The sequence below is a fragment of the Rhamphochromis sp. 'chilingali' genome (genome assembly GCF_963969265.1).
Source record: "Rhamphochromis sp. 'chilingali' genome assembly, chromosome: 2".
Lineage (NCBI taxonomy): Eukaryota > Metazoa > Chordata > Actinopteri > Cichliformes > Cichlidae > Rhamphochromis > Rhamphochromis sp. 'chilingali'.
Genome location: NC_137930.1, coordinates 2,487,392 through 2,514,912, shown reverse-complemented (window position 1 = coordinate 2,514,912; position 27,521 = coordinate 2,487,392). Strand labels below are relative to the sequence as shown.

Here is a 27,521-nt window from a genome sequence, read left to right as displayed (position 1 = left end):
GCTAATTTGTCAATTGTTTGTTACAAATGTTCGTATTTTAATTTTCAAAAATGTTTTTGCCCAAAACATATGTGCACTATATGTCAGTAAAAATACTATGCAAATATTGTTGTCCTTGACTGCTGAGTAAACACTGACAAAGCACTGATTGTATCTCTTGTACTTTATCAACGCAGTATCTAAAAACTTTGCACAGTAGTGGTTAAAATCTCATTCTAATAAGAGTTAAAAGTGCATTTGGTTATTAGGTTTATAGGATTATTGAATTATGGTTAAGGGTTGGTAGAATTTTTTTTTAAAACATTATCTGCCAATTAAATCTGCCACCCTTCTCCAAATCTGTGCCCCTACCTGGCCCCCCCAACAAAAATTTTCTAGACACGCCACTGCAGTTGAGGTATTATTTCAGCTTTTCTAATGCTAATCAGCTGCTCCTGTTTGTAAACCCGCTTGTTCCCATGATTACGCATCATAACTCATCATCATTATTCATCTATGTATTACTTTTATGTATTAGTCATCAATTTGTCGTAATCATCTATCCTTGCAGTTGTTTATTACACAAAATAAATTATATTATCACACTTCTGGCCACATAGCGCTGTGGTGAGACCCTCACGAGCGATTGATGATCGGGAGCTGGTCGTGAGGTGTTAATCACTTCTCGTTACCCCACGTATACTACACGACGCACGATGAAGGCCAAAATCGGTCCGATCACTCAAAAATCGGCTCAAAATGGGCCAAAAATCGCACAGTGTGAGCCCAGCATTAGAGCAGCAATGTTTGTTCCCCGCAGAGAAAGGGAAGAATGGGAAAAGGAAAACACCTGGCTGGAAAACGTTAATATGGGCATGTGCAGTGAATATCAGCGCTATGTGGCCAGAAGTGTGATAATATAATTTATTTTGTGTAATAAACAACTGCAAGGATAGATGATTACAACAAATTGATGACTAATACATAAAAGTAATACATAGATGAATAATGATGATGAGTTATGATGCGTAATCATGGGAACAAGCGGGTTTACAAACAGGAGCAGCTGATTAGCTTTAGAAAAGCTGAAATAATACCTCAACTGAAGCCAATTGTACTAAATGCACTAAATGTGCACTGTTACAAGAATATTTTTCTTTCTATTGTTTTCTATTATTTTAAGTTAAGCAGGACAGAGTTCTTTTAAAGAAAGATTTACTTATATTCTCAAAAGTTAAGCATGACAGGCTTCTGTTTAAGAAAGAGACCTGTTTTACTGTGTTAATGTTGTCATTTTGAGCTAAAAATAAATGGCTAAATGATCATTTGTTTCACATGTGTTCATATCACAAAGAATAGAATATGCATCTACTTAAATCAACTTCAAGTCAAATGGTTAAAAAAATAATTTCACACACAAAAAAAGAGCTAGAAAATTCACCACACTGGGAAGGGTGAAGACAACTGGGTCGCCCGGCCCTGGCCACGAGGTGTCCCTTATTTATTTTTCAGGGAGTTGGCAACCCTACATATAGGGAATTTAGTTCCGGTAGATGGTGGCTCTCAAGCACAGCAATGTAAATCTCTCACATTGAGAGCGCAGGGCAAGCTAGCGAGACAGAAGTTAAGCTCTGCTTGCAACAGGCAAATTGAACCTCATTCAGATCTGGCGTTTGGAATTATTTTGGTTTTCATGTGACGTATGACCCTGAAGGTAAGCGAGTCATGGACTAAAGTAAAACAGTATGTTGGATGTGCCATGCAATGCTCAATTACATTGGTGTGAACTAGTGTGTTAGCGCAGTTAGCTCGTTAACGTGTTGGCCGTCTAGCCCCATGCACGAAGCGATCGGCGGTAGCTCGTTAACGGAGATTTGCCGTGTTGTGGCGTTAAGGTCATTTCAACGAGATTAACCTGAAAGCACTAGTGGGAACACAACGAATATGACTGCACATTTACATCATCCTAGTGCAAAGACAAAAACAACAAGCATGCTACTAACTTTAGCCGAGTCATTTAGACAGCTGTTAGCACGTGATTCTCCTTATGCTGCTGAGAATATAGCCCAGAAGAAGCGGATAGTATAGCTTTTATTTTGGAAAGAGACATTTCTCTGTAATAAACTCTCTTTTCCAAAGATGAGTGATTCCTCAATCAGATACAGGGCTCGCAATATCGCTAGCCCAACGTCCTGGGGCTAGCGATTTTTTCCAGTCGGGCTACCAAAATCTATCTCTTCCCTGCCCGTCGGCCTATCGTAGGAAGGAAAAATATATGTCAATGCTTTTGCATTCTTTCAGAAATGTAGCTGGGTAATTATGTCATTGGCATCGGTGAGCCACTGTCAATATGTGACATATTGAAATCGCGTTTGAATTTGCGCTTGTTTTTTTGCTTTCACTTTGCAATCGTGCGAACTGTGTATAGAGAGCGACAGCACTGATCTGTGAGTGATGATAATTTGTGCACCAATTCCTCTGACATCGTCTTATTAATCGTTAGCTTACTATGCAAACATGACAAGTGAAATCTCCCGCAGCTTAAACATGTGAGAGGTTGATCGCAGAGAATCGCTGAGCTTATGTGAGTGCGTGTGTAAAAGCAGCAGTATATATATTTTAGTTCTGCTGAGCCAAATAAGACAGGTCAGGGTGAAGAAGTGACAGCCAAAGAAAAGCTTACCACAAAACGGAGAAGTTATGACAAATCAGACTATAAGGCAAAAAGAAAGTGCAGCTTTATGGTTTCATGGACAAAATTATTTCTGTGGCTGCAATATGACGAGCTAAATAACCAGGGCTGCACATAAGTGGCCCGCAGGTGCGCATTCGCTGTCAAAATAAAAAACACGCACAAGGGTTAGGGTTAAATTTAAAAACTGTACTTTTGAGTTAAAATATATATTTATAATTTTAATAAATGACAAATTAAAAATGCATGAACATTTTTTTGTATCGAAAAAATATCGAACCGTGACACCAAAGTATCGAACCGAACCGAACCGTGAATTTTGTGTATCGTTGCACCCCTAATAAATATATATATAGTCGACCTTAATCTTACAGAGAATGTGATGATTTCATGGATAATTAAAGTCAGTCATATATCCACAAACACAACAAGCTGAAAGTCAGTGATGCTGCTCGGTTTGCAGTCCTGAATATCACGGCACAAGCAGGATCCACTGCACTGTTAATGTGAGCTGTGTTATATTGCTGCCTCTGTTCGGTGGTGTCGAGCCAAACGGACTTTAACGTGTGTTTGAACGAGCTGACGGTTCACTCGTTAAGCTGAAAGAAAGATGCTTTAATCACAGCAGTCACACATGTGTCCACTGCACCATCTGGAACTCTTCTTGTTTACACTCGTAATAACACAAACACTAAATCCTGCTTCTCTGTGCTGTTGTGTAGCAGTGTGTACACCTGAGACTGTCACCTGTCTGTCTGTCCTGCACTCTCTCTCTGTTTCTTTCTCTCTGATTGTGGAATAAAAGTATGAACGTGTGTTTATAAGTTACACTTGTGTTTGAATCCTGCAGCTTATCACACATTTGATGTCCATGTGTGACGACTGCAAGTGTCCAGAGTGAGGACAGACTGAGGGACCCACTGCTGCACATCATCTGTGAGGCTTTGCACCCCTGATGATCCACCAGGACAAACTCGGCAGTGTGTGAGGAAGAGGAGGAGGAAGAGCCAGCAGCAGCTGACAGATGGAGAGAATAGACAGACTGTTCCCTGTTTGTGAAGGACTGCTAGGAAAGTTTAACATAACTGTCTGTGCTGAATCAGTCTTATTAGGTAATGTTCACATAATGTGATCATCCCAGTGTTTCCAGTGTGGGAGAAAGTACTCAGAGTACTCAGGGCCTTCAAGTTACACACCATGAAAGGCAGCAACAAGTTTAATGTTCAGAAACCTAAAGTCTGTATCAGCAGCAGAATGGAGCTAAAATAAATGTTGGTTTCAGTTCTATGAAGCTTTGAGGATTTTGGATCAGTAGCTGCTGTGTTTGTTGCATCATATTGCTGTAACTGTTTATATGCTTTATATATTCTGAGCTAAGTTGATCTATAGTGTTACATCATATTCTATAAGGATGTTATGTGTTTGTAGACTTTCTGCCCAGTTTGACCCATTTAGCAGACGTCAGCCTGTTTAAGGCTCTGATGTCTATTCTGTGTGACTTACAGCAGTTATGACATGGTCTGATTTTCTCACCCAATAAAGGAATATTTCATATATCAGTCTACTCTTCATTCTATCAGACACAGTTATCACAGCTCGTACATTTGCTTTATACACATATGTAAGCACTGAGCCAAATGTAATAATGCCAACGTATTAAACGAACAATATTTGTCTCTTATATATAACACATCTGTATACACACTGTCACAGATACTCGTCTTTGAGTGAAGATTTAAGGTGATAGGACATATAAACAACTGTTCAAGCTCACTGCTGTAATATATCATAATAATCTGACTATAACTTTAATATTGGCCATATTATATTTACATTACCACAGTGAGATGACTTTAGTCTCATGACCAACATCAGCTAATTGTTATTTACTAGCTAATCTTAAATGACTGTTCAGCACAGGAATGAAGCCCAACAATCATGTTTTACGGTCCTTTGGTCTCAAATGAACAAAACATGTTCTCCTTCGTTTCTGTCACACAAAGCTGTATGACACGTTTCTCGCGGTTAGTATCATGGTTGCTAGGCAACCTGAGCAGCGCGACGAAGGCAAGACCGTCCTATTTCACAAGCCTCTCACTTCCGCACTTCTCATACTTATAGTACGCACCGTGCGTAGTGCGCGTACTTCAAGCGTGCAGACCCTGAATTGGGACACAGCCTAGTGGTGCCGAGCTGGCGCACCGAGTAGTTCCTGTTACCTGCTGTGTGTCTGTTTTTACAGGTAAGCTGGGTTCCAAATAATACATATGTGATAGACAACAGTAGCAATCGAAAAGCTAGAGAGCCAGTTCACGAGTTTAAGGGTTGATAGCGACGAACCACCACCAGCTGTTGCTAAAAGCACCTTTGTTAGCTAGCAAAGTATTTACAAATAGTTCTCCCGTTCATTGATCTGAGCATGCGCAGAATGATCCACAGCGCTCCTTTGATCTTCTCGAACGATCATCGTGACGTCACGGCGACATCACAATGATCCTTTGAGAAGATCAAAGGATCATTGTTTTGTCACAGCGACATCGCATTCTCTGCCACGCCCACCGAGTCTATAAATAGGAGCTCGTTCAACAGTTTACAGCAGAAAGAGACAGTTGTTTGAGACACAGCTACCCTTTGACACCCTTGAGCCTTAAACCTTTACAAAAATGTCACAGGCAAGTGGAGATTCGTTAGACCAACTGGAGCGTACGAGAGAGGAACTCCGGCATCAAAACGCACAGCTCTGGGAAGAAAACGCACGACTCACCGAAGAACTCGCACGAGTCAATGAAATGTGCATAGACTTCAGTCACGATGTCACACGACACATTCAAGAAAACACACGACTCGGTCGAGAAAACACACAACTCGGTCAAGAAAACGCACAACTCGAGCTAGAAAACGCACAACTCAATCTAGAAAACGCACAACTCAGTGAAAACTACATAGAACTCAGTAAAGAACACATAGAACTCAGTAACGATGTCACACGACACATTCAAAAAAACACACGACTCTGTCAAGAAAACACACAACTCAGGCAAGAGATGGCAGAACTCAGACAAACTGTGGAAAATCTTCAGCGCCCAGCGGTACGGGAACAAGAGACAACAGAAAGAGAATCGCCTGGTTCGTGTGGTGTAAACCTACTTAAAGTAGGTTTAACTGTTGCGTTTCCTGCAGCTTTCTGGGTTGCCTCTAAGATTTTCAGCTGAAGCGAATGTCCCGCTCTGTGGGGTCTGCCTCGAGGCCGGCGTCCGTCTGGGTCGATCCTTAATAGTCGTTTTTGCTGAGTTCTCATTGCTTCGAATCACGTGTCCATACCACCTCAGGCGGGATTCGAGCATCTTTTGAACTCGAGCCACAGTCCACCGACCTGTCATAAATACGCTGTGCTCTCCTTTATGTTTGATTTAATTTTGCCCCTCACCCCCCAACCAGTCATGGCAGAAGACCGCCCCTCCCTGAGCCTGGTTCTGCCAGAGGTTTCTTCCTGTTAAAAGGGAGTTTTTCCTCTCCACCGTTGCCAGAGTGCTTGCTCATAGGGGATCATTTGATTGTTGGGGCTGAATTTTTGGATTTCATTTAATTGGCTTGAACTGAAAAATCTAAAAATTCATGTGAGGGCTTCACATAGTGGAGAGCACTACATTTGCTAACTGCTCTTTGTTTATTTGTAGATTTTGTAGTTCTTCCTACTACAAAAACTACAAATGAAAACAAGGCAGTTAGCAGCAAATGAAAATAAATAAAACACTTAAAAAAATCTGCTACTGCTCTGTGTGTTTACTTCAGTGAACACTTGTATGTTTTTGTGTTAGAAGATTATAGATTGTCCAAAATGTCCTACAGCCTGCCAGAGTACGAAATGAGGATAAAACAGGAAGTTTGACAGCAGTGAGTTCCTGCAGCGACCTCTCGTTTCTCTCCTCAGTGCTGCATGTTCGTGAACGTGAGCCTGGACGCGAAGGACGCGGTGAAAACTCTGAGCGCTGCAGTTCGGCTCCACCATACGGCAGGTGTCGCTCAGCAAAGCGATGCAGAAAAACAACAGAAACACCAAATAGGACAGATGTTTCAGGCACGAGACGTCCCTGGGCTTTCTGAGGGGACAACAACAACAATAATAATAACAATGTGCAGTAAAACATACACTCATTCTTTTCATTTATTAAGTTCCTGTGTTGTGTTGTTTGTGTTGTGCGTAGTGCCGACGCGGGACAGTTTGCAATTGTGTAGTGCTGTTGTTCTAAGTGTGACTGTGCAATGACAATAAAGAGTCTCTCGTCTCATCTTGACGATGAGCTCGTCCACCACAGCACTGAATCCAGCTCAGTTACAAGTTACAAAAGAAAATCATTTTTACTCGAGTACTAAAATTCATATTCAAGAAAACGCATGTTTCAGCTTCATTGCACGAGGCAGAGCAATTACGTTTCAGCGGACATCATGGCGTCCGCGTGTCCAGCTGTGGAGAGGACTCTTCTTTTGCCTTTCTTATCTTTACTAAGTAGAGACGTACAGGAAATAGTTGAGAGGGAAAGGGCCGGACTCAAACCCGTGCCGCTGCGTTCCAGCCATGTGGCATGTGGTCACCATGAGCTGAGCTCAGCCGACGTCAGAGACGCCTTTGAGTCAAACGTATGACACGTGTCCGTCTGTGGTCCTAGCTGCTGCCTCCTCGCTCCTTCAGCAGCTGCTTGAGGACACTGGACTGTTTCAGCGCTCTCAGGTTAGAGATGTCCTCCGCGATGACCGGGATCTCCTCGCCGCGATGCTCCTCGTCACCGTCGCCTTCCTCGCTGTCAGAGAGCGTGCACAGGAGAGCGTCGTTCTCGTACGTGGGGAAGTAATACCTGCGGAGCGAGACGACGTTTAGTGCTCAGGCTCAAATTAGTCCCAAAAAGGACGCCATTTTCCTCAGCTGATAAAAATACTCCAAATGAAGTGTAAACATCTGTGGCGTTGACCACGTTCATCAGCAGCTGTACACCAGCTTTAAAGCCCGCGCTCTCATTGGTTAATTCTGCAGGCGCTTCCTTAAACCTACTGCGGCTGGTCCCAGGCGGACATCTCTGGCAGTTTCATCACGTGACCTTCAGCCGCGATGTGACGCAGGGCGTCCGCCCGGCAGTCGAACATCCGCGTGCAGCCGTAGCAGCGGCTCTGATGGATCTGCCGCCGGATGAAGTTCACCAGTTTGACCTGCTGGTAGAACTTGAGGTCTGAGGGAGGACAGAACATTAGAAACACTCAGAAGGAAGAAATAGAAGCAAACTGCGCTCGAATTACCACGGCGATTTCACCCACTGAGCTCGGTCTTAAGGAGGTGGAGGTCGAAGCCGTGAGCCTCCTGCAAACACAAAACAGAAAGATGTCAGGGTCACGCACGCGACGCCCGTTACAGACTTCATAAATAACAAAACCAGAAAGCAGAGAGAAACTTTTCTGCCTCTCAGGTAAACTCGTCACTCGTGAGCACAAACTTAGAGTCACGTTTGGGAAACTGGTTCTGACTTTAAACCAGAACGTTTAATCAACGACAAAATCGGACTGCAGTCGACGTCCAATCCTAGATTTATTTATTGTTCACGAGTGTTAAGTCTAATTGTTGAATGTTGTCATCGTGTTTCTTAAATTTGTACGGTCTGAGTTCAACCTATAGGATCAAGACGTTCCTTTGTCTCTGACCTCTCCAGCCACTCTGTGCTGGGGGAGCTTTTATTGCAGATGCATCCTGACAGATCTGTTGTGAGCTTCCTGCTTTTATGATACACACACACACACACACACACACACACACACACACACACACACACACACACACACACACACACACACACACACGTACGTCTTAGAACCACTGGGGGGTTTTACAGTGGGAGGTGCTTGTGTTGTATTGTGTATTGTAACTGCCATGTCAATAAATAGCTACGGGGGAAGCTGCTCTTTGAAGGACTTCGGGCCTGAGACAGGACAGGGGCGTGGGCTCCAAGAGCTGGTTCTTGACCAAAGACTTCCCTCGTTAGCGAGTGAAAAACCGGTTGAAGATGTTCTGTCATGTCTTGTTTCCTTCATGATGAATAAGTCTCTAAACTAGCGGGGCCTGTGGAAACAGACCCAACAACGAGGAAACATTTTTATTTGCTCGTTAAAGTTTTGACAATCATGTATTTATTTGGAAACTTTTCAAAATAAAAGGCGCTTCATTTTAAAAGCTCTTCAGCTTCGGTCCGTCTGTGTGTGAGGGCACTTCCTGAGTAAAATCCACGTTTTGTGCGAACGATGGATTCATATGTTTGCAGAGACCTCAGGAAGCAGATCGTTTCCTGTTAGTGTGCACTGTCTCCGTTCTCCCAGAAGCCTTTGCAGAATCGTTTCAGGGATGAAAAGCAGAAAACGATATTTTCCTTCTCTGAAACTTCTACGTTCCTGTACCTTCATATGCGCGTAGATCTGCTCCAACGTCTCCGATTGGTGATCACAGAACAGACACACTGCAGAGACCGGATGAGCCTGCCAGTCCGACCAATCACTGCGGACGATACAGAGATGACACGAGCAGACATTTACACAGGATCAGAGGAGGACTAGGAAGTGGACTTGATTGAAACTTTTGCATCCAGGCTGACATAAGAGATGACTACAGGAAGCAAAGAAGCTTTTAGTCACATGATTTCAGGAAGCTCTACCTTCTGTCTGCTTTAATCTAACACACGTGAGGTTTCCAGGACTGATGGGAATCCCGCGGCGCGTTACCTGTTTCCCGTGAACTCTTCGCTGCAGAACATGCAGAGACGATGGAAGCTGCTGTCGTCTCGCTCCTTCTGCTGCTGCTCCAGGACCTCCTCCTGTGGGAGCACAGAAGAAGAGCTCAGAGGAATTCTTCAGAAAACTACCTCAGAGTGCTCAGATATTTAAAGTGCAGAGATTACAACGACACAAAGCGTGTCAAATCACTCAAATCTGCAATTTTTCTGATTTTTCCTGATTTTCAGACTTTGCCTCAAAATAAAGTTTAAAAGAAACGAAACTTCCAGCAGCACAAGATTCACTCAGGATGCTCCGAGTGTCACGTCTCCTCACCAGTCGTTTCTGCTGCAGCTTCTCTCGGAGGACTCTGTCTTCTGGAAGGACGTCACACAGCAGGAAGTAGTCCTCCTGCTTCTCTGTCAGGTCAGCGAGGAAGAAGAGTTTTTAATGAGTCATTAATCAGAGCTGGAGGAAGTGTGCGTGGTTCACTTTGAAAGGTCAGGTCCTCTGTGGGTTTGAGTGAACTCACCGACTGGGCCCGTGGAGTTGGTTTTGATGACGCTGCAGAAATCTGTGAGCGGCTGCTCGAGGAATCTGCCCTTCCAGTACAGCAAGTACCTGATGGAGGAAACTCGTCAGTAAAAACCGACTCACAGCCAGGTTTACCGGCGCACAGAAACACTTCGTCACGGTTCATAAAAGCAGCACACTAACAGGCGTGGACATGCTGGACTTGTTGTATATATTTATACTTGTAAGGTAAGGGTTTCCCCCCATCACCCCAAATAATTACAGGAAGTCTTTGGTGAAATGATCGAGTTCCAAATGCTAAAAACATCCAAACGTGTTCCCGAGAGTTAAACGAGTGAGCCGGAGCATGTGTGGCTCGTACTTTGGGACGTCGGCGATGACAAGCTTGTGCTCCATCAGCAGGTGTCTGAGGAGGACGTCTTTCCGCGGCGGTGGGACGGACTCAGAGCAGAACAGGCAGACCAGCGGCTCGGAGCCGGGACATTGAACACCGGAGGGCTGGAGGTGTCAGCCGGCTGATCGGGGAAACACAGCGGCTCCAGAATGCTGTCCTTACCTGAGAAAGCAGAAGAGAGACTACACCTTATATACCACACACACTCTACTCCAGACCAGGTGAGTCAAAACCAAGCGGAAGCGAGAATGTACAGCCTGGCATGAAGAAGCATTTCCCTCTGATCTACAAAAATCTGTCTGTATACAATTATTTTCATCACCCGTGGGGACAAAACTATGATCTAAAAGTAAAAAAATAAATAAATTAATGAATTAAATAACTCATTAATCGAACTCAGACTTTACACGCTGTTAAATCCTGAATAAACTTCACAGCTGTCAGACTGAGTACTGACTGAATATAGAGATTGCTGTATAATCACAGTTAGCAGCCCAGCTATTTCCTAGCCTGCTAGCTTAGCCGGGCGGGTTCCCGCCTGCTTTTCTGATTTTTTTTAGCCTTTTTTCTGCTGATTGTGGATTCCCACAGACTCGGAGAGTCACCGACACCCAAACCTTTGCACGCAGACCACCAGATATCAGCATTAAAGCCGCGGACACGTTTAAAAAGTCACACTTACCGTCTTTACTCGGCTCGCTGGCGGCCATGTCTGGTGTCACGTGGTGCAAATAACACAAACCAAACCAATCGGAGGCCGTAAAATGCCAACGAAGCGCCTTCGCGGACCCCCGGTAAAACACGAATTAGAAAAGGTGCATTCAAGTGGTTCAAGGAAATATAAAAACTCAAGTTTCGATAGCTGAAGGTTAATTAATGTGAATGAAGTTGACTAACATGTAACGTTGGACGTTGTTGCATATATATAGCAAAGAATATAAATCACATGAACACTCAGATCCTCAAGATATACCTGAGAGTGTTCTCTGAACATGAAAGTTTAGTGTTCATAAATACCCATTTATTAACATTACATTAGCATATGTGTCCTCCCCTCTATTACAAATTTTTAAATGAAACGTTATTTGTGAATGCGTACCATGTGTACAGGTGTAAGGCTCCCTAAAATAAAAGTCTGAAAATAACATTTGAGTTTCTGTACAGGGGGGCACAAGAAGGCTGGATATGGTGCAAATTCTTAAATAAATGACCCAAGTTTTATACGTGAAGTCAGTTTTAAGGTGGAGTGGCTGCTGATGACACACAGCTTGGATTCGGGAATTCACTGGAAGCACGTTGTGGTCAAAGACCACTGGGGGGCACAAACAGCTCAGTGTTCATCCTGCAGTCTGACTCACTCTGTTATTCTCAACAACAAAAAAAAACTATAGATAAAAGCAATGACAGCAATACTGCAGAAATAATAAACCTTTCTCCCTTTAAGCACAGAATGAAAATATGAAAACACACTGTCAGCTGTTTTTTTTAAATATTGCAAATACATACATGATGTGATGTCATGCCATGGTGATAATCTCATATATGACACGTTATTATGACTCTGTAATCACCGAAAAGTGCTCACAGTCAGTCTTTGTGACTGCAGTTTGTTAGTCCAGCATAAAGAACAAAGTATTTCACAAACACTTTGAACCAGTATATAAAAAAATATTTTGAGTTTTAAAAGTTCATGTTCACTGGCGCACACACTACCAGACACTCCTTCTCCATGCTTCATGGTGGGAACCATGCATGTAGAGACCATCGTTCACCTTTGTGGAACCAAAGATCTCAGATTTGGACTCATCACACCAAAGCACAGATGGTCTAATGTCCATTCCCTGTGTTTCTTGGCCCAAACTAATCTCCTCTGCTTGCTATTTGACCATAAAGGCCTGATTCACACAGTCTCCTCTGAACAGCTGATGTAGAGTGTGTCTGTTACTGGAGCTCTATGTGGCATTTATCTGCGCTCTGATCTGAGTAGCTGTTAACTTGTGATTTCTGAGGCTGGTGGATGAATGTATCCTCAGCAGCAGAGGGGACTCTGGCTCTTGCTTTCCTGGGACGGTCCTCGTGTGAGCCAGTTTCTTTGTAGCGCTTTATGGTTTTTGTGAAGTTTTTGCAATTTCCTGGATTGACTGACCTTCAGTTCTTAAAGAAATGACAGACTGTTGTTTCTGTAACGGAGCGGAAAGGCTGATTTTATTTCCACAGTGTCGTTTTTTAAAGGAAGGAAACCTTCCTCCAAACAGACAGAGCAGTGGAGCCGCCAAGGGAAAGCACACGATTAAAAAAAACTGTATAATTAAAATATAATTTATTATATTTAAATAGTTAAAAATGCAAAATGAATTAAAACAACCTTGGCCAAGGGGTAACACAATAAAAAGCAATAAAACACAACATTAACAGTCCAGTGGCATCCGCCACGATATAAAAGTCCAAACGGTGCAGAAACCAACAGGATTGTCGCCGTCCTGTCGGCCTCTTCATTCTGATGCCAACTAGAAAAGGGAGAGAGGGCCAGCGGCAGTCACCATTCTTAAATTCCACTGGAGGTTCGTCTTAGACGGGATGAATCGGGACTTACCCCAGATGGGCAGAGCTCCTAACTCCGCCCACCACTGTGTTGTGCTTCACACGCGTAGCCATAGACTCGCCGTCCCGGGGACATAAGGCGCCATCCCGCTGCCTCTCTATCCCCTGCCGTGGGCCTCTCTCGGCGAGGAGCTACCTCCCGTCAACACCAGCACAGACCTCTCCGCTCAGCTCCGATCACTCCCTCCAGTGCGCGGTCGTCCGCGATCTCTGGTCTCGTTCTCCTTTGCCGCACGCCTTGGCCAGCTGCCTATAGCCGGGCCTCTGTGCCGCTCTGCGCGGCCGTCGCCCACACCGGTTACCATGCCATGTCTCTCCTCCTCTCAAGCCTTCTCTCAAGCTTTTTCTCCCCCCGCTGCTCTATGGTCTGCCAGGCCCTCTTATTGGCCTCTCTGGGATCTCTCGCAGGTGTGATCAGTTTACTATCAGGTAGGGGCGGAGTCTTTACAGGACAGGTGTTCAATTTAAATAAGATAAAAACATGCAATAAAGCTCATACAAACAAACCCAATATACAATATTAAAATATTAAAACAGATAAAACATTGCAAAACATGCACAATAAAACTCTAAATAACTTGTCCCGTTTCACCCCGTGACATTTCCTTCGCTGATTGGTTCTTGCCATAATATGAATTCTAACAGTTGTCAAATAGAGCTGTCAGCTGTGTACTAGGCCTGCACAATAAATAAAAAATTTATTGTCATCGCAATATCAGCCTGTGCGATGGGCCCATTGCAAAAGACGGCGCAAACTGCGATAATTGGGTACCTTAAAATGTTTACGCACGTGCTTTAAAGAATTTGCCAATCAAAGAAACCCCTTTACACATTTGACCAGTCGAACAGAGCCCTTCACGGCATTAACCAATCAAATGGATTAGAGGCCCGCCTCCTATGTAGGTGGGGAGCGAACAACGCTGCAGCGACGAGTCGGAGTTGTAATGGCTGAGAGCGAGACGCATGACGAGAACGCTACTGACTATGAACTCGTGGCTAAAAAATAGTACCTCGCTTATTTGGAGGTACTTTGGATTTGGTAAAGACGACGTTCTCCAAACACAGGTGCTCTGCAAAACTTGCCGAACACTCGTGGCAACCACCAGAGGAAACACGACTCCACCATCATCTTCAACACGACCACAGAGAACTGTTTGAAGAGTTCCAGAAAGACAGGGCTAGCTAATGTTGCTAATGTTAAGACAAAGAGCGCCGCAGTCCAACGGCCGTCTCTGTATCCGAGTTTTTCAAGTGGAACTCCTTATGAGAAAACGTGGAAGCGCTACAAAGAAATAACAGAGGCCATTACACATTTTTTGACAAAGACATGATGCCTATAAATACAGTTAGCAGGGAGGGCTTCACCAGTCTGATACATAAAGTGGACCGGAGATACCGCATCCCCTCAGGAAACTACTTTTCCCATGTCGCCATTCCACAAATGTACGAAACATGCCGCAAGACTAGGGTGGGTTTTAATAATCGATTCATCGATTAATATCGATTCTGGCTTGGATAACGTGATATCGATTCATTAAAATCCTGAATTGATTTTTTTAATATAAATGTATTTTGCCTGAAATTCCAGAATCTCAGGTGAAACTTCACAAAATTTTGACAACCACCAAACATTTAAAACAGTGAATGAGAGCAAGAACACAGATTCTGCACAGAGACGTAAACACAAAGCGCCGACGGATCAGGATCAGTGAGATGTGACTTTCTCACCCGACGGCACGGACACGCTCGGGGCTGAAAGCCGACAGCTCGCTGATTCTGATGTTTCGGCGGGTCCGCGCTTTGTGTTCACGCCGTTTTTGCACAGATTCTAAAGCTGTTAGTTTGATCTCTCTCCAAACAATATTGACCGAACCAGCAGCAAAAGAAGATCCAAACTACGCTTCACATAAACATCGTCATGGATTCACTCTGACTGTTGCTGTTTTGCTTCCACCAGGATAAAATCACACTTCATGCACAGCTCTCTCTCTCTCTCTGTACTTCAAGAACAGTTTCCCGTCTGTCCCCGAAATGTGTTTTCTGCATTATTCGCTTGGTTGTTACGCACAAGTCTACCGTTGTTTACAGGCTGTCGGCCGATGTTTTTTTTACTTACTTCCAAAAAGAAAACCTAATTTCTGCCGTTCAATAGGCTTCTGAACAAATGTAAACTTTTTAAAATTATGCAAAACGCTGTGTCTCTAATAAAACCGCTGTAACTTCAGAGGCAATGTTCATAAGCTGGTTAATGGTTTTCTTTCGTTTTTGATGTACTGCAGAATATTTTTATAAAATCCAGGCCAGGAAAACCACCTTCATGTGTTTCTGTGTTTTATCTTCAGCTACTTTGACACAAAGGCCTCTGCTGTGACGCTCACACCTGTGATAAAGTCTGGAAAGTGTCAGCTTCCTTTTTATAGATACAAAAATATGTAAATGTACTGATCTGAATTATAATCTGACTGAGGCAAAATTTCCCAGATTTAAATCGAATCGAATCAAATTGAATCGAATCGTGTATCGAATCGATTCAGGACCTTGTGAATCGGATTCAAATCCATTCTAGAAATCATGGACGATACCCAGCCCTACACAAGACCGTCACATTTGAACTGAGCCAAGCTGAAAACTACGCTACAGACCTATGATCAAGTCGTACAACAGAGCCATATATGAGTTTCACAGTGCTCTTCCTCACCGAAGACTTTGAACTGAAAACACGGTGTCTAGAGACTGTGTGTTTTCCAAACTCTCACACTAGTGAAAATATAGCCCGTGTATTACGTGAGGTGCTGGCCAGCTGGGATCTTAAAGAAGACCCAAAAATTTTTATGGGGGCAATGTTTCAATGTTAAAGTGCACTTTGTTGTTACACTGCTAATACAGCAGCTTTCTTTAAATAAAACTGTTGCAGTAAAACGTAAATTATGTATTCGGGGTTTTTTGTTTGTTTTGCTATTTATTTTATCGTAAGTCATATCGTTATCGCAATATTGATCGCAGTTATCGCACATCGCAGGGTTTCCTAATATCGTGCAGCCCTACTGCGTGCCACCCTGACTTCTAGTCCCAACCAGATTCAGAAGGCAAGAAATTCCAGGATTCCAGCTTTGGAGTTAACACACCTGTGAAGTGAAACCATGTCAGGTGACTACAGCATGAAGCTCGCTGAGAGAAGGCCGAGGGTTTAATTCCATGTGTTCATCCATAGTTTTGATGCCTCCAGTGAAAATCTGTAAATAGTCATTAAAATAAAGAAGAACCAAATATAAATATTATATATTTGTGATTGTTATTTATGTTTTTGCATATTTCAGTACTTATTTTTGAGAATTTCTTGTTCTATTAATTGTAGTTATTTGTAATGTTTTACTCGTTGTTTGGTAGCATGCTGCAATACTGAGACCTGAGAATGTCACGGTCTGTGTGGCAGACTGTGGGGGAGAAAGGACCTAAATGCTGGACTCTGTGCAGTAAACAGTGCGTTGATTTACAGTGAAGTAAATGTAACACACAACAAATCTCCAGTGCGCTCCCACGACTCCCGTGTCGCGCCTTCTCCCAAGTGTCTGTACTCTGCTCCCGAGTCTCCGCACTCTCCGTGCAAAAACAAAATCCTCTAGCAAACAGAGCCCCTAATCCCAACGGTTTCAAAGTCCGACCGCACGTCCAGCAGCGCTGTCAAAACAGTCCCCAAAAAACTGAAAAAATCAACCACAGTTCTGCCACAGTTTTGGCAGCTGGCCCGATGGACGGTGACGGCAGGAAAACAGCTCGAGCGGCCTGCCACAGGTCTGGCAGCTGTGGCATAGCAGTTCTGGTGGCCGGCCAGTGATCTGATGACAGCCTTGTAGTAGGTCCAGCCACGTAAGAGCTCCGATGGCCCATGGCGAAGCACTGCAGGTGGTTTGTGACACGCAGGCCGTGCTGGTGTGGCAGCTGCAGGCAGTGGAAATGATGGTGGTGTAGCAGCCACTGGGGGTAGATTGGACGGTGATGCAGCAGCAACAGGTAGGTAAAGTGATGGTGGCGTGGTTATGGCAGGCGGTTGAGCAGGTGAGGTCTCCAACATCATAGACACAGGAACAGCAGCACAATGCAGAAACAAACACATATCATATAACAAGAGTCATAAATGCTCATGGACCCTGGGTCGCTCAGACCCAGGTCCTGGACAGAGAATCTGTTTTTCATTCATATCATGTCAAATGGCTGAATGACAGTGAAGCTGAGTCTGAGCTCTCTTCTGCTTTAGTCATTTGTGGCACAAATTTAAAAAGTTTCTGGAAACATCCCTCAGAGGTTTTGGTCCATGTTGACATGACATCATCACACAGCTGCTCCAGATCCATGATGTGAATTTCCTGTTCAACCAAATTACATTCAACTCAGTTCACTTTTATTTATACAGCAAAAACAACAACAGTTGCCTCCAGGTACTTTATATTGTAGAGTAAGAACCTTATGATAATAAAGAGACAAAAGAGAAACTCCAACAATGACATGTGAGCAGCACTTTGGCAACAGTGGGAAGGAAAAACTCCCTTTTAACAGGAAGAAACCTCCGGCAGAACCAGGCTCAGGGAGGGGCGGGGCCATCTGCTGTGATTGGTTGGGGTGAGAGAAGGAAGACAGGATAAAGACATGCTGTGGAAGAGAGACAGAGGTTAATAACAGATATGATTCAATGCAGAGAGGTCTGTTAATACATAGTGAGTGAAGAAGAAACACCCAGTGCATCATGGGAATCCCCGGCAGCCTACATCTATTGCAACATAACTAAGGGAGGATTCAGGGTCACCTGGTCCAGCCCTAACTATATGCTTTAGCAAAAAGGAAAGTTTGAAGCCTAATCTTGAAAGTAGAGATAGCGTCTGTCTCCTGAATCCAAACTGGAAGCTGGTTCCACAGAAGAGGGGCCTGAAAACTGAAGGCTCTGCCTCCCATTCTACTGTTAAATACTCTAGGAACAACAAGTAGGCCTGCAGAGCGAGAGCGAAGTGCTCTAATAGGGTGATATGGTGCTGTGGGGTCATACATACTAAGTATGATTTAGTCTGATGCTTGCAGTGTTGGTGCAAACAAAATGGAAGGAAACAATAATCAAAGCAATCTGGATTCTTCCAGCAGTGTCACTAACACAGATGTAGTGATGGACAGGTGTGACACAGATGTTTCTGATGCCCCTCGTGGTTCTGTCAGGACATCATTAGAGTGACATGAAAACCTTCAGATGTTATGATGTTACTCTTTCAAACCCTTTCACCACCCTCTCTCTCCCTCTGGAGGTGGTGCTCTCTCGGCCTCCCTGCGGCTCCTCGTTCTGCTCGAGCAGGCCGCTCAGGTGCGTTCAGGTGCTGCATTATTCACACCGAGCCCGGGGGCTCTAATTAAACCCTGGAGAGAATTGGAATCGTATGCCCTTTTGTTTAAGTGCGCTTTTCACTTCTCTATGTGCACGGCGCTGTTGTACTACCGTGGCAGTATAATCATGGTCAAAACCGATGGGTTTGTCTTTGACGAGGATCTTCTTCTGCCATGCGTTTCTGAGGACGGTTTCCTTTGTTTTGAACGGAAGAAAACAGACGACAATGGAACGGAGAGCGGCATCAGCACCTGGCTTAGGACCGAGGGATCGGTGAGCCCGTTGTATTTGTGGGTCAGTGCCATCAGGTATTAGTCTCTCTCTTCTGATCACATTTTCAACAAAGCTCATTACCGAACTGCCCTCTTCTCCTTCTCCTTCTCGATCTAGACTCAAGGTCTTCTAGCCTTTTGGTTAGTTTCCTTTGCTCCATTAGCGATTGTCTCAGCGCGTCATAGGCCACCGCTGACCAGCTTTCAAGCCCCGCCACTCGTGTTTCGGCTTCCTCGAGTTTCTCGCCGTGTTCTTGGAGCGCTAGCTTGTTAGCCGATAGCTGTTGGTTTGTGTCTTCTTTGAATTTCTTTAGGTCGTCTTTCAACTCACGCCTGAGGTCTTCTTTGAATGCGTCGAAGTCAGCTTTCATCTCCGTCCGGAGGTCAAAGATTTGTTGGCTGATATTTTTAATGCCCTCTTGCAAAGATTCGAGATTGGCCCCCTCGCCATTTTCTTCATCTGACACACAGACACAGTTACTCCTGAGCTCCTAATTGTCCCTCAAACCTGATTCAGGGATCCACTCCTCTACTTCACTGTCCTCACTTTCTGAGGACAGAAAGTGCACATTCCCTTGGTTTCCCTCCATAAAAGGTTTTTTACATCCATGTCCTGTAATTATGAGTAGATTGTAAAGTAATAAACATTGACTATGATCATATAAATGCACACAAACACATCTCTACACGCAAATGCAAATGCATTACTGTATATTGCCTGAAAAAAATTGGGCTAACTGCACAGTGTTGTCTTGAGGCAACAAATGAAAATTAACAGTTTTACTGTATAAATAAATTTTAGTGGCTACAGGAAGAGGGTGATAGACTGTCTGAAGCAGTTAGAACAAGACAAGGCTATTGACCGGACCTCATACCACAGGCTGTACCCAGGGGAATCTACACCAACCACTATGGTTTACCAAAAATACATAAACAGGGTGCACCTTTAAGACCAATTGTCTGCATGATCAACTCAGTCACCTATAACATCTCCAAGTTTCTGGCTTCAATCCTCAACCTGCTGGTGGGCAGCTCTGAACACCACACTCAGAACACCTGGAAGTCAAGGTCAAAACCTTTTTTTAATGTAAAAGTGTTTTCGGAAATATTATTTTGTTGTTGATGTTGTAAATGTGATTTGCACTTCCCAGCCACCGTAGGAATCATACTTGTTATTAATCTCTGTCTCTCTTCCACAGCATGTCTTTATCCTGTCTTCCTTCTCTCTCCCCAACAGGTCGCAGCAGATGGCCCCGCCCCTCCCTGAGCCTGGTTCTGCCGGAGGTTTCTTCCTGTTAAAAGGGAGTTTTTCTTCCCACTGTCGCCAAAGTGCTTGCTCACAGGGTCATATGATTTTACCTTACAATATCCTGGGGGCGATCGTGGCTCAAGAGTTGGGAATTCGCCTTGTAACCGGTTTGAGCCCCGGCTCGGACAGTCTCGGTCGTTGTGTCCTTGGGACACTTCACCCACCGGGCCCTCTGCCTACCGCTGGCGCCAGTGTTCGGCAGCCTCGCCTCTATCAGTGCGCCCCAGGCTACAACGTAGCTGCCATCACCAGTGTGTGAATGGGTGGATGACTGGATGTGTAAAGTGCTTTGGGGTCCTTAGGGACTAGTAAAGCGCTATATAAATACAGGCCATTTACCATTTACAATATAAAGCACCTTGAGGTGACTGTTGTTGTGATTTGGTGCTATATAAATAAGATTAAATTGAATTGAATACAGATGCCTGCAAAATACTATCGTCCTCATTTTAGGTTTGACAGCATTTCTAGTAGATAATGGCTTGAGATTGAATTGAGGCTGTGGTTTGGGGAAGGCCTCAGAGGGGACTGGAGGCAGGTCCCAGGCTGTGCAGATACTAATGAGAAGTGAAAGGCTTGAAAAGGCGAGATGGGTGGGGCATGGAAACAATAATGAACAGGTTATAGTGCCTGTTATAGGTTATAGGGCAGGCGACATATATAGACATAGGAGAGGAAGTGACGTGTATGGAGGTGTGGTCCCACTCCTGAAATTCAGATCAATTATAACTGCAGTGTTCAGTCTGGGTCATTATTATGTATAAAGTCTGAAGTCACACATAAATGCTGGATCTGGTAACATTTTAACAGGAAACCACAATTCCAGGTTCTACCAGCACACTTTATCAACAAAGTGACATTAACCACTGATTTCTGGACTTTACAGTTTTTCAAACCTCAACCTTGAAATTTTGTTTTGTTAACATTTAAAGACTAACCACCCCTGCATTTTTAAAACATGCGGTCAGTTTTATTATACTTGGCTTCTAGTCTACTTCCTTAAGCAACATCTGCCTCTAGATGAACTTGTTCTGCTCCTCTGTCTTTCCCATCATATATTTTGTGTTCTGGTGGTGGATGTTCATGTGAAACATGGTTTAACATCTTTTATTTTACATTTTTAATAATAATGCCAGTGCATGTAAGCTAAAAGCTCAGGCTGCTCGAAACACTCAAATTTGCAGTTTATTTGGTCCTTGGAGTTTAATGTCATACAGAGCAGATGTGAACACAGAAGCCCCATAACCTACTGGCAACACAGTCTACTCATATTGTGTCACAAAGGCCCAGAGACCTGTAGGAAACCATTGAACCACCAATCATTCCCAACCCGTTGTAAGTGCTTGGTGATTAGCTGCTATTGCCCTGTAATGCTGGCCTAGAGACCGGTCCTTAACCCCTCGCCAACCGCCCATTGCTATGCCAACGTGTAGATTCTGCAAACAGCTGATGAATGGTTTCTGGAGAGTACTGGTAGCTATCAGTATAATATGTTTACATATTTTTAAAATCACCATCACATATATGTTATTGTTTTTATTTGTTATCAAACTGTATCAATGCAGTATATTGTGAAAAAAAACGTGTTAAGATAACTGATCGAGTCTGTTTGGAAAAGCATCACAAAGTCTCAACATGATTATTTCTAATATTTATTCATTCAAAGAGAAAGAACCATCACTGCTTTTCAATTTGTTCGTGTCTGCCTTTCCTCCACAAAACATCCAGACATTTTTATTTTTAGTCTATCAGCATCGAGGCTTCTCGCCCTCTGTGCCGGTATTGTTGACAAAGAGGCTTTTGAGGAAGAGTAGCTGCAGGTACCCAGAGGTGACGATGAGGAGGCTGAGGGCCATCGACCACCAGGTGATGTACTTTGAGTTGGACTGCAGCAGGAAGTAGTCTACGCTCTTTCTCATCCGACTGAAGCCGTAGTGCCGGAACATGTGAAAGACGTAGGTCTCCACTTTGTGGGTCGTAGTCTGACACAGCAGAACAGACGCAGGTATAAAAATCTGTTTATTCACTTTTGATGTGTCAAACTCCAACAATCCCGCCTCTGCTACCAGTTACTGTTTTTAATTCATTTTGTGAAACACTTTGAACTTAAGTGTGAAGTTTAAATACATTTGACTTGTTTTGGCTCACCAACTGCTGTCAGTACTGCCACAGACACCACAACACTATAACAACTGTAACAGCAGGTAGCTATGTGTACCTCGATGACGCTCAGTGTGTTGTTCAGCTCTTTGCTGATCTCCTCCTTCTTCTTCTCCTCCTCCTCGCTCTTTGAGGGATCTTGGTAGGTGTCATAGTAAACACCAAAGCTGAGGGAAACCTGCATCGAGCCGAAACGGTTGTGGAAGTTGCTGAAGCACATCTGATAGAAACCTGGAAGTAGACAAGTCAAGATGTTTTTCTTTTTTTTTTCCATATAGCACAGTTAAAAGTAACACAGCAAACACAAAATGTTTTCCAGTTAAAGCAAACCTATTACGTATCGCAGAATCCTGTGAAAATTGAGTTTATCCTTAATGTTTCCATAGGAATTAAAATCAGTTGTATTTGATTGGTGTATCCAACGGCAGATGTGAGAACCTTTGCAAATGCAGACGTTTTTGCAGTTTGCTGGTCTGCAGCATTCAGTTGTGTGTTAACACAATACTACAATCATCTCAGGAGTGGATGTTCCAGCAAATTCAACCTAAGACCATCCAAACGCTCAGAAAAACTGCAAAACCCCAAGAATTCTCATTCTCAGACTCTACAGGCCTCATGTTAAATGTTAAAGTTCATGAGAGTACAAATAGAAACAGACGGAACAAGTGTGACTTGTTTGGAAGGGTTACCAGGAGGAAGCCTCTTCTCTTTAACTGAACATTGCAGCAACGCTCAGGTTCCTTTGGACAGACAAAACCAAAGTGGACATGTTTGTCCATAAAGGAGAAAACGAAACATGTCAGACCAGCTGTCAGCACTGTGGTGGAGGGATGATGATCTGGGCTCCGTGCAGTGACTCAGTAAACCATGAACTCCTCTGTATACAAATGTATTCTAGAGTCAGATGTGAGGCCATCAGCCACAGGACGATGATACCAAGAAGAGTGCCAAACCTCCAAAAGAAAAAGAATCAAAGTGGTGCAATGCTCCAGCCAGTCCAGACCTCAGCCTGACGGAGAAGCTGTGGTGGGACCTTCAGAGAACGGTGCCGAAACCGACTGAAGAGTTGAGTCTCAATGATGAGACTAATAACATCTACAGAAGCGGTCCCCAACCCCCGGGCCTCGGACCGGTACCGGTCCGTGAGTCGTGTGGTACCGGGCCGCGAGAGTTCAGGCTCAGGTGTGAAATGTCTGGTTTTCAGGGTTTTTATTGGTTTTCAGCGTTATTTTGGTATCGTTTTTATCGTTTACTCGGTTTTCCTGGGTCTTTCCACGTGTGTTATGAATAAATTTTCTTTTTTTCGGTACCGGTACTAGTTTTATTTTGTTGTATTTATCCATGACACCTTAAAGGCCGGTCCGTGAAAATATTGTCGAGCATAAACCGGTCCGTGGCGCAAAAAAGGTTGGAGACCGCTGATCTACAGGGTGCACGCACGAGGCATTGACGATGACGTGACAATGAGCAGAGACAAATAAATAATGACAGGATGAGAAACAGGTGAAAACATGGCTGGAAGAAACTAAAGAAACAGGAAGTACACTCCACATAACGAGCACAGGACAAAAGACTATCATAATAAAACAGGAAACAGACACAGGAAAACTAAACACTAACAAAATGTCCAAACTTAAAACACTGGCACCACCCAGGCACCATTACAGAAAAACATGATGAAAATTAGAAGATTTTATTGAACATTTCTGTAAAACTCCTGCAGGGTGAGATGCAGTGGGACGACCTGTATCATGAGAATAAAAGATGAAATCTCAATGGAAATCTCAAATGCTAATCTACCAGCTAACGCTAACAAGGTGTTTTTGTGTTTTAATAATTATTTGGCTGCTCACCTTTAAAACATGTATCTCTCTGACTTTACATCCTCTACGAGAGTTTGTGTTGTATCAACATTTAATGTTAAAGTGAATATCTAGACATAATTTCCTACAATCTGTTCATCGCATTCAGCTGAAGTGAAATAACAGCATGGAAGAGCTATCCATCAGACAGACAGCTACCTGATTCTGCAGCCTCAAAGTTGATCTGGCCCTTCGCATCATCAACAGTAGACAGCAACAGATCACTCGGAGTGTTGACGGTGACAGACAGGTGTCGGCCATGACAGACAGGTGTCTGTCATGGCCGACTCCCATCACCCACTGGACCTACAAAACCAATACAGAGTTAAAAACCATACAGAGCGTCCACACACTGCAGGAACGAGCAGCAGCAGCTCTGTCAGTGTAAAATATCCTGTTTGATGTTACCACTGTGAGCTCTTTTCAACAGATGGTACCGATGCTGGTGTCCATGCTAATCTGACATTTGTGGGAAAACAGACTACATGTCAGGTGGCGTCACTTAGCTTGACACAGAGTTTTCTTCTTACCATGAAGTTCAAGTAAAATCTCTCTCCACGGTGAGCAAAGTGCCAGAAACACTCCAACCCAGCAGCAGGAAGCACTATAGCAAAGTCGTACTGGTCAGAACCCCAGAACAGCTCCTGGTCTGTGACGTCGGGGCGGGCGTTTGTCTGGGGAACCCCATGAGCTGAGCCCCAAAATAAAAAGCCCAGAAAGAAGCAGGGAATCCAGCACAGCATGTCTAAAACATGGAAGGGTGAGAGTAGAGTCTGTGCTGCAGTTAGATCAAAAATGATTAACCAGCCCTGAAATGTTTCCTCCTCTGCTGGGAAAACTGGACAGGCTGCACAGATGGAAGCACTGCTGATAGAGAGGAAAACCCTGCAGGAGGGAAACTCTCCAGGTGATCCAAACAAATGAACCTTGAAACTTCCACAGACAGATCCCGACATCCTGTGGAGGTTTGGACCACCGGTTCAGTAATATTTGACCATGTGGTGGATGTACATTTAGATTATTCTCATGGCCGTCATTTCAACATTTACATGAATCCATTGATCCACTGGTGAACAGGAAACAGCAGACATATGCCAACAGGAGAGTGGGTGTAGTGCTGAGAAGATGGTCTGATTGATGTTTTACATGATAAAACTTGTTTCCATTCTAGACAAAGATCATAAAGAGAATACAAACAGTATTGTTTAAATGATGGTTTCATTTATAAAGCGAAAAACTTTCCCCAAACCTGCCCTGTGTGCAAAAGTAACTGCCCCCTAAACCTGATCACTGGTTGTTCCACCCTCTGCAGCAGGAAGTGCAGTCACGTGTTTGTGGTCCTGCAGTGAGTCTTTCACATCACTGTGGAGGAATCTTGGTCCACTCTTATTTGGAGGATTGTTGGAATTCAGACACATATTTAAGGTCACGCTGAAGCACCTCAGTCTGATTTCAGTCCAGACTTTGACTCGGGCACTCCAAACACTTCATCTGTTTTTGGACTCATTGAGAGGTGGACGTGCTGCTGATCGTGGTGCTGCTGCATAACTGGAGTGCTTTTGAACTTCAGGGCACAAACTGATGGTCAGACATTCAGGACTGTCAGGTAGAGAGTAGAATTCAAAAGGGTCGAGCCTCTCTTTAAGAAATGTCACTTGTCATCTGCAGCACTCAGTCTGCTTCAGGAAGCGTGCTGCTGCAGTCTGCTGGGGGGCATCATCAGGAACAAGGATGCAAGGAGAGGAGACAAACTAGTGAGGAATGCTGGCTCTATAATTGGAGCTGCCACACACACACAGACACACACACGCAGACACACAGACTCTGTGTGAAGCTCGTCTATATTATCTTTGCTGATCTATCAAACAGCTTAAACGTATTCCTGGTTATATCCTGATCAGTGCTGAGCAGTTAAACATAATTAACTATCAATGAAATCATGTATGAATTATGATTCTGTGATTAACATACACTTCATATCACTTCTCATTTTCAAAATCATGTCGTTTAGCTTTGAAATGTCTGCATTTGTGAATAAAACATTCTCTTAGTAACAACATTTATTTAGATCCAACCATGCAAAATATGATTTTTGCCATTTTTCAAGTGGTCTTAAAGCTTTAATCAGGACTGTATCTGATATCACTTCAGTTTAATGTGAAAAAGCTGCATCAGTGTTTTGCTGGGATGCATCTGCTCCTCTGGCTTTCCTGTTAGCAGTGAGTGCATCGATGTCACAGAGGTTTTAGTGCAGCATAAACTCCAGCACATATTTTTGTCACTCTGGAGCACATTTCAGGAAAATAACAAGAAGTAAATGAAGGAAAGCGACAGAAGCCGACAGGATAAGACGAGCGTCATATCTGAGACAATAACCAGGGCCGGACCGTTTCTGACAGCTGCATCATTTTTATTGTGCAACAACACGGCAGCAGAGGACGGTTTGATTTGGTCTTGGGAATAAATCACTACTGGAAATCACAGGACTCAGATCAACACACGTCTGCTGTCCAGAACCAGGACGACGTGCTGAGATCACGGTGGGCGACAAATGTTCATCAGCAGAACGATGAGACAGAAACACAGAAGAGCCATTTGGAAAGGCAGGAGGTACAGTGCTAACAGGCTGCAAGAAATATAAATACAGACTCACGTCTGTCTCTGTCAGCACTTATCATTCAAAAGATACGACACACACAAAGAAGTGTCCAGGTTCATCCTGACCATCAACCTTTCTGACTGAAGGGCATTTCTGCCAGCAGAACTTCAGATATAAGCAGTGACGTGAGCTATAAGACAATAACACTATCAGTCATGGTCTGGCAGTCCCAGAGCACAAAGCTCAGCAGGACATAAACAGCGTGGAGTCATCAACATCATCAACAGAAGGCAGAAGAGCTTTGAATGTCCTTCAAGAAGTCTGGAGAAGTGTTCCTGCAGGTCCTCACAGAGACGCCAGAGAGCTGCTCAGAGAGTTCAGAGAGAGCTGAAGGATGAAGGCCAGGCCAAACATTCACGTTCAAGCTCGTTAGAACTGTAAAGACTAGATTTTTGCCTCATATTCTGTATTTTTAATGAATATTTGCACATTTCAGTGAATCGCTGCATCTGTTTCCAATTCTCCTGCAAAATGTAAAGAAACGAGTGAAACGAGGGCTCAAGACTTTTGCACAGTACCGACTATATTAAAGTAAAGCTGGATTCATTCTCATTTAAACACAGTGAAGGCGTTGCTGGTCCATCGGGTAATAAATCACAGAGCTTACAGTGATCACATGGTTTCAGACTCCATCACCTCCCAATCAACTTTAAACAGGGTTCCTTTATCTGGCTCCAATTCAAGCACTTTTTAAGATCTTTCAAGGTCCATGTTCAAGCTTTTCGAGTACATGACCGAAAAAACAAGCGAACAGAAAGCATGTTTCACTTTGCATCACCTCAGTAAGACCATGTGAAAATGTAAACAAAGCCACAATAGAAAAAAATAAGTAGAAACAAAAGGAAAAATTAATAAATACATAAATATTAAAAGGACATTTTATTGTCCAGCAGAGCATTAAGAATATTCAACAGAAACTAAAGTATTGAAGCTCCCTGAAAATCTGC

The 27,521-nt window shown here is 43.7% G+C and overlaps 1 long non-coding RNA gene and 2 pseudogenes across 3 annotated transcripts; 1 reads left to right on the top strand and 2 right to left on the bottom strand.

Annotated features, from left to right (window-relative positions):
- Positions 1-622: 622 nt before the first annotated feature.
- Positions 623-4,227, top strand: LOC308390273. Its single transcript, XR_013970421.1, has 2 exons — positions 623-1,693; positions 3,522-4,227. It is a non-coding gene; the product is annotated as an uncharacterized lncRNA (long non-coding RNA).
- Positions 4,228-6,439: 2,212 nt separating this feature from the next.
- Positions 6,440-11,071, bottom strand: LOC308390242 (zinc finger protein 277-like; annotated as a pseudogene). Its single transcript has 9 exons — positions 11,029-11,071; positions 10,314-10,508; positions 9,951-10,039; positions 9,755-9,837; positions 9,428-9,519; positions 9,107-9,203; positions 7,979-8,021; positions 7,719-7,893; positions 6,440-7,524 (listed from the first exon to the last, which is right to left on the bottom strand). The product of its transcript is annotated as a zinc finger protein 277-like (transcript).
- A 10,402-nt stretch (positions 11,072-21,473) lies between these two features.
- Positions 21,474-24,658, bottom strand: LOC308390254 (transmembrane emp24 domain-containing protein 6-like; annotated as a pseudogene). Its single transcript has 4 exons — positions 24,446-24,658; positions 24,075-24,221; positions 22,112-22,284; positions 21,474-21,875 (listed from the first exon to the last, which is right to left on the bottom strand). The product of its transcript is annotated as a transmembrane emp24 domain-containing protein 6-like (transcript).
- Positions 24,659-27,521: the final 2,863 nt, after the last annotated feature.